We start from the raw sequence: 7,933 nt of genomic DNA on the forward strand, positions 1-7,933 counted from the left end.
ACTGAACAATAACAACTGATTCTCTGTTGATCTCTTGCTCTTTTGATGTGCTTTGGCTCTTTAGCTGTAAAGGGCTGGAGACTCCTGGAGCAGGGTTTTTCAGAGCACCCACACATTGTTGTCTTCCAGCTGCTCTTCAGTTGTTTCTGTGGTTTCGTTTCTTTGCTGTGATGTTCCCAGAACTTGCTTTGCTCCAATATTTCTGGAAAGATGTATGTATGGGAGGTGCAGGTTTCCAAACCCACCCATTCATATCCAGCAACAATTTCCCTCCCTATCTCCTTGTGCCCACCAATCCTTTCCCCCACTGCTAATGAGCTTTTTAAAAAATAATAATAAAAGGCATATTGCAATATAGAAATATACCTACTGCTGATTTTTTAAAAATACGTGTGAGTGATGACGGGCATGAGTGAGTGGGGGGGGGGGAACTGGAGAATCACTGCATGTGGCCACTCTGTTGCTGCTGCTGCAAGGGCCTCTGCTTTTGCAACAGCAAATGAGTCCACAGTATTAATAATCCCTTGAACTGCTAAATTTTGTAGCTGGGGACTTATAGTAAAGAATGGTTGGCTTTCCATGCTTTTCTACTTGGGTTTTTCAGTTTAACAATTCCAATTGTAATCTGTGTCCTTTGAAAGATTTATGTCCTTTGGTCTGCATCCACCTGTTGTTGGATATTGTAACTGAATATTCCCGTGTGGACAAGACAACCCAGTAGTGAAAGATTACCATAGTGCAACGATGGCACTATATCCAGCAATTTGTTTTAAAAGATTTTTTTTTCAAAACCAAGAAACTGTGCACCACTATCTCGAAGCTATGTGTTGTGTGATGAGGGGCTTGCGTGGATAGTATGAAAACACTTGATTTTGAATTTAATGTGTAAAGTAAGTCGTTTTTTGTGGCTTTCCTTGTCTTTTATGTGCTATGTATGACAAAACTTTAAAAATAAGGCAAAACCCACTGGCTGGAAGAATTCTGGTATCAGCTATTTAAATTATCTTCAACAGGGACTTGTTTGCATCTCCTCTGCATTCATCTGTATCCATCAAGGAAGACACAAGAAATAGTGGCAGAGTTCAGCAGCAGCAATGGGCAGAGCAATGGGGATAACTGAACATGTCTCCACATCACAGCAACAGAATGAATCAGAAACTAGAGGTGGAGCAATCAATCAAACTTTTATTGGCCTATTGTATTAAAAACTGACAGGCAAGGAAATACGAAAGTCATATACAGTTAATCAGAGGTCATTTCACAGAAAAATAGCTGCAGGAGCTCATTAGCATACCTAATAAGCTATTAGCACAATAGCTCATTAGCATATGCCACGCGCCCTGACATCACTGGAAGTGATGTCAAAGGGGGAAGCAAAAGCCTCCCCTCCCCTTCCCCAGCACTTTAAACCCCTTCTCTCTTCGCCCCCCCCCCCCTTGGCAGGCTGGCTGGGGAAGGGGAGGCTTTTGAAGATGCCCCCGCCTTCATGCTTCCCCAGCTGGCCTGCCAAGGCGGGCTGGGGGAGGGGAAGTGAAGAGAGAAGGGGTTTAAAGTTTAAACCCCTTCTCTCTCCATTCTATTCTAGGGGACAATAGAATAGAACTGCGAGATCACGCCGTAGCGGCGGCACAACTCCAGAGAGAAAGGGTTTGAACTTTAGGCCCCTTCTCTCTGGAGTCATCTTTCCATTGTATTCTATGGGGCCATGGAATACAATGGAGAGATTGTGCCGCTGCTGCGGCGTGACTCTAGACTGAAGGAGCTGGGGGTGGGGCTTGCGGCCACCGGGGCTGCCGGAGCGGTGCTCCGGTGTGCTCAGACCCCAAATGACCCCTGCAGTTAATGATACAGTCCCTCCTCTTAGAGCCAAAAACAGAAATTTGGCCACCATTTCCATAATCACTGAGGAGTGAGTAGAGAGTAAATTAGATATCTTCCATTCATCAGAATAATTTACTAGTTTTCTCAACAAAGGCTCGAGATATAATGATCGAACATCACGATAGAAGATACAGTGTAGAAGGATACGATCCAGACTCTCAATTTCACTAACACCACAAGGACATAATCTATCCACACAGGGAATCTTAGAGAACCTACCACCCAGTACAGCTGAAGGCAGCACATTAAAATGGCCTAACATAGAAGCTCTTCGATAATGAGGAGTGGTTAAACAGAAAAAAATATTCTGCTGTAGACCCTTGGGGAGGGAAACCCTACCTTCAAGGGGAAGCATCTACCTGAAGCCAGGCTGATCAGTTCTTGGCGTTCTCTGTCGGGGAGTCTTTGTTTAATTAAGCAAAAGGCTGAACTTTCCGGCAAATGAAGAAGCTCTCCAAAACTAACCCCTATATGTGCGATTTTACTCTCTATATGGGAAAACCATGCCAAGGATGAGGACTCAGTAAGCACTTGTGAAATAAGAGGATTGGAATTAGCTCTAAAATGTAACCTGCGCCAAAATTTAAATGTCATAATCCAAGCTTTCATTTCCAAAAGACTCTGGTCTCCAAACAGATGGCCACATACGACACACATGGGGGAAGACCTAATATTTTCGGTAGAAATTTAGAGCGGAGTTTTTCTATATCTTTATTAATAGCCAAAATCCAGATTGGAACCCCATACATCAGTTTAGCACTGATCTTATGATTGAAAACCCTCAAGGCTGTGGGCACATACTGATTGCCCTTAGTATAATGAAAACGAGAAACTGCAAGCATGGTACTATTGACAGATTTGGTCATTTTCCTTTTTGTGTACTGCCCATTAGAGGAGGACTATGGACATACCATCTATCAGTCAAATCCCTGTGAGAGCTCCCTCCCCCACCCTGTGTAGGCTATTGGCTGGAATGGAGGAGGGGCGAGAGCGAGGGTTGCTGGGAAGAAGGAGGCTGTGGAAAATGGCTGCAGCTGATTTGTACAGTGGAGTGGCAGGAAGCTTGAATGGCTGGGCTGTGTGTTTATATAGGAAATGCGCACCATTTTGTGTGTGTGTGTGTGTGTGTATGTACCTCAGGGTGGCGAAGGGCTAAAAAGAGAATGATTGTGCTTGGTGCAAACTTCAAACAGTGGGGACAGTAAATCAGAGAGAATTTCCAAGGGAAGCATGTGTGCAGTTTTTTTTTTTTTCAAAAAGTGTGCCGAAAAGTGTGTTTGGTGTAAGTTCAAACCCCCTGGAGGTTTCAGACTTGCCGGCTCTCTCACGCTGGAGGCTCAGACTGGCGAGAAAGGGGGGGGGGGTGAGTTTAAAGTTAATGTATTAACATCACACTATTCAAGAAAGCAGACCAAGAGTCTTTTCATTCCCACCTGAGTCAGGGAAAGAAGCAGGGGTCATTTGGGACTGAAGCGTGCCGGAGCAGTGCTCCGGGAGTCACAAGCCCAGGAGCTGCTGCACCGCCCCTCGGCGGGTCATTTCCTCCTGGCTTTTCCTGGCTGGGGCTCAGCTCCTCCCCTCCTCCTAGCTTTTAGGCAGGCCATGTTGCCATCTCCGCCTCCTTTCGCTCCACATCCACCTCACTCTCAACTACCCACTTCCCCCCCGAATGTCCTCGAACCCTTCAACTCTCTTCCCATGTGCAGTAGTGGGGCAAACGCAGCATTTTTGCACAGCTGCCCCCTTGGCCCGGCCAAGCCTACACCTTGTATGGGGTCATGACAGCTTCGTGGCACCCGCCTGCCTCCTGGGCGGAACCTGCGGCCACATGCTCTGTGCCCTGAGCACCTCCAGTGCCAAGGAGGAGGTGCCATCTCAGGGCAGAGGAAGCAGCTCCTGTCACCACCGCTGGAACTACCCGGCTCCGCAGCTCCACCACCATGACTCCTGCGACTACTGCCTGTGGCCAAGTGCACCTTGCCATCGCGAGTGAGCCCCGCAGCCTGCCCCACGTGCAGGCCCAGGTGCTGCAGCTGACTTTGGCACTGATGACGCTGTGCAGTTTCCTGTGCTTTGCTCTGGAGCTGGGTTTCGCTTTCCCCACCGGAGGAAAGCTCGGACCACTGTGGGAAGTACCATGGCAGCCACCAACTGTGCCCTCAACCCCTACGTGTGCCTAATCTTCCACAGCCACCAGCCATGGGCACAGCACCTCCAGAGCAGCCTCTGTTGCTGCCCAGACAGACAGCCTCGATGCTAGGTTCCCCACTGACACTGCCCACCGCCGCCACAGCTGGCCGCCGAGCACACTGGACGCTGGCCTTGTCCCTGCCAGATGAAGCCGCCCACCGCCTCTGGGGTTGTCCAACAGCAGGAGGAGGGTGAGGTACGGGCTGCTGTTGCTTGCAAGAGTGGATTGTAACAAGAGCAGGCTCTGCAGGAACATTAGCTGCTCCCTCTGGAATTGGGTGGAAATCCAAGAGTTCCGGACAATGGAGGTGGTGCTTGCATGATGGTGGTCACCTTGTCCACGGTGGGGTGGATGTCCAAAGCGTCAACCGCGAAGCCCAGGAACTTGACGTGAGGCACCCCCAAAAGGCATTTCTCCCGCTTGACTTTAAGCCCGGCTGCGTCGAAACATTGTAGAACGGCCCTTAGACTGTCCGTGAAGGACGATTGTCCGGAGCCGCGATCAGCACGTTGTCTAGAAATGGCTGAACCCCGGGGATGCCTTTCAGGAGAGAATCCATAAAAGATTGAAAAATCCCTGGCGCGACCGAGACTCCGAACTGGAGGTGGTGAACCTTGAACGCCCCCCTGTGTGTTGTGATCGTTTGGGCTTCGGCCGTGGCAGCATCAACCGGCAGTTTTTAAAATATATATATATAAAAAACTGCAATACAAAATGGCGACTCTCTGTCCACAATTATACAATGAATAACATCATAAAATGTTTATATATATAAAAAATCTCACTTAGGAACCCTAGGCTAACCAAATACCAATAATTTGTATTTGGCTTCAGAAATGGTTTCCCAATCAAAGGTGTCAATGTCTATTTTATCTAAAATGGGGTACCAGATATTTAGAGGATTAGAAAAGTCACTCACATTTTGACTATTGGAATGATAAATTGAAAAATTGTCCAACATAAATAAATCCTATACTTTATACCCCCACTGATTTATATTTGGCAACTTAGTATCTTTCATCAACTGGCAGTTGTTGATACGCCTGTGTCAAGTCCAACTTGCCAAAGACCCGGGCCCCCACCAAAGCCACCAACACGAGGCTCACCACGTGTGCCTGCAGAGCCTTGTTTAGCGTGCATTTGTAATCCACACAAATGTGCACGTCCCTGTTGGACTTCACCGGGGTGACTATGGGGGTCTCCCACAGTGCCGACGCGACCGGTTCCAGAACCCCTTGTTCCACTAAGCGATCTAGCTCGGCCTCGATTTTCGGCTTCATTGCTAGTGGCGGCAGCCTGGCCTTGACACGGATGGGCTGCACTGCTGGGTCGAGATCCAGGGAGATGGGGAGCCCAGAGAAGTGTCCCAGGGTGCCATCAAAAACGCGGGGAAATTCTGCACATACCACGCCAAAATCCTGTGACCCGACCCAGTGGATTCCGTTCAGAGAGAGTCCCAGGGCCTCGAACCAAGAGAGTCCCAGCAGGCTGGAGAGAGGCCTATCCACCACCAACAGGTCAAGGGTGCCGTTAAAGTCTTGGAACTGTACCCGGAACTTGCCCCAGCCCAGCACCGTCACGGGGTTCTTATTTAAGTCCCTTAACTGGAAACCCCGCGACTTCTGAAGTGGCGGCCCCCCCCTTCGGACACAGCAGGCGGAGCGTGTCTGCGGAGATTAATGGAGTAGGTCGACCCTGTGTCGATCTCCATGCTGCAGGGGGATCCCTCTATAAGAACCGTGACATGCATCTTGTTGGGGCCATCGGGGGGCAAATTACAGACCTGGTGCTGCGGGAAGTGGGCCGAGAGGGTGTGGAGGTCACTGGGCGGCTCTGGTGTGGTCTGGTGGGCGAACGACTTCTGGCGTTGCCCCTTGGAGTGGCAAACCCGGGAAATGTGCCCCAATTTGTTGCAGGTCCGGCAAACCGCGTTTCGGAAGCGGCATGACTGGTGCTCGTGGTCCTCTCCGCAGCTGCTGCACAAGGCAGGGGCTGTTGAAGGAGCTTTGCCCGCTTTGGTAACCGGGTGAGACGACCGACGACGGACCTGGTGCACCTCGTCCCCGTTCTCGGAGTCGTCCGACTCGAGTGTTGCTTGTGTGCGATGGACCGCCCGTCCGTGGCGGTCTTGGTGCACCTTCTCGTAGGCCGTGGACTCCCTGAGCGCCATTTCCAGGGTCAGGTCATCCTGGCTAACCAGTCTCCATCGGAGTTTGGGTTCCCATAGGCCCAACAGGAACTGGTTCAGCAAGGTGTCCTCCAAGTGGGGGAAGGAACACCGGGTTGCCGCCCGCCGGAGCCCGGCCAAGAACTCGGAGGCCAGCTCTTCCGGCCCCTGGACTCGCACAAAAAAGTCCATGCACTCAGCAAACTTTGTGGGCTTTGGTGAAAGGTGGTTGGTCAGTGAAAAGTACACAGACGGAGAGTGATTTCAGCAAAGCGTACTTTATTCGAACAGGAACAAGACGACTTTGGCCGGCTTGCAGGCCGGCTTATATCCCCCGAGAAACCGCCACCCAAAACACACCCCTACTTCTCAGTAGGTTATTTACAGTGGCCAAGAGTCCCATAGGCTCTCAGCCGGGAACCTAGCCCCCTGATTGGAGTGGGCTAGGGTCCGCATAGTCCATTGTCTCTTGGAGCGAAGTTCGACTTTTGTGTCTGACCATGTGACGCCCGAGCCGGCCACACGGTCTGGACTGGATACATTACATTTACATTATGCCTTTGTCTTTCCCACTCCATCCTACAATGAAACCTGGGTGGGGACTGGCTCCCTTCTGTGAAATTCCAAGCACACCCCCTGGTGCAAAGTAGTGCTGTTGGTAGCAGTAACGGCAGCAACAGTGGACAAAGAGGAGGTGGGCAAGCACTGCTTTACTCTAGTACTATTCCCTGGGGACCTGGACGGACAAGCTGTTGTTATGCCACAGCACACCTTGGAGATATGATCCTCCTTGTGAAAGGTAACTTATTCATGAGCTCTCCTTGGCTCCCATCTCTCTCTTGGGCATCGTTACTGCCTTTCCCGTCTGCCTCATTCGTCATTGCTTCCCCAAGCTCGTCATTCCCTTTCTTTGCAGATGGTGTGGTGTCTCCATTGGGAAAAAGTAGGGCAATTAATGTAATCACTCACCATTTGAGTGATAACAAAGGAGACTGCCAAACCGCATTACCTTGGAATGAAACGTTTGTGTATTAAATTTTCAGAAGATCTAGAGAGTCTAAAAGAGCAACCGCCTTTCCTTCCACATCTGCATTCCATCAGACCGGTCTGGGTATGTTCTGGGCCCTCAGAAGGGGAGCCTGGTGTTCTGGAAATGATTCCCCTGACAAGCCCACCGAGGAAAGTGTCATCTGCAGATGGTCACTGCCGAGTTAAGGCCCCACATGTCAATTATCAGCAAAAGTGAGTAATGTACGGGAAATAAGAAAACAGTCAATCAAGCTACACCCTCAAGTGGAAAAGAATATATAATCTCCAAAAAGTGATGTTAGATTTCAGGAACCCTTAACTTCTAATTCTAATACATGCATAGGCCAAACTGACATCCTTGCAAAGCTTTGCTCAGCACACTTTGCTTATAGCCCAGTCTCTCAACAAAAGTTAGGAAAGATTGGAAAACATAACACAGATCTGTCAGGAGCAAATGTCCCTGTACGAATCTTTTCGAAAATGTTTAGAACGCAAGGCTCTGCCTCTGACTGTAATAAATGCGGTGAGAGACGGCACGCTAGTTATGATTGCTCCAATAACAGCGGATGTTTGATTACATCACTCCTTTGGAAGAGAAGTCTGGGTGTTAGAGCGACATTCTGTTACTTTGAAATTACAAACTGGACCACTCAATGGAGAGTCAG

The sequence above is a fragment of the Gekko japonicus genome, unplaced genomic scaffold (assembly GCF_001447785.1).
Source record: "Gekko japonicus isolate JY-2015 unplaced genomic scaffold, Gekko_japonicus_V1.1 scaffold885, whole genome shotgun sequence".
NCBI classification, from domain to species: Eukaryota; Metazoa; Chordata; class Lepidosauria; order Squamata; family Gekkonidae; genus Gekko; species Gekko japonicus.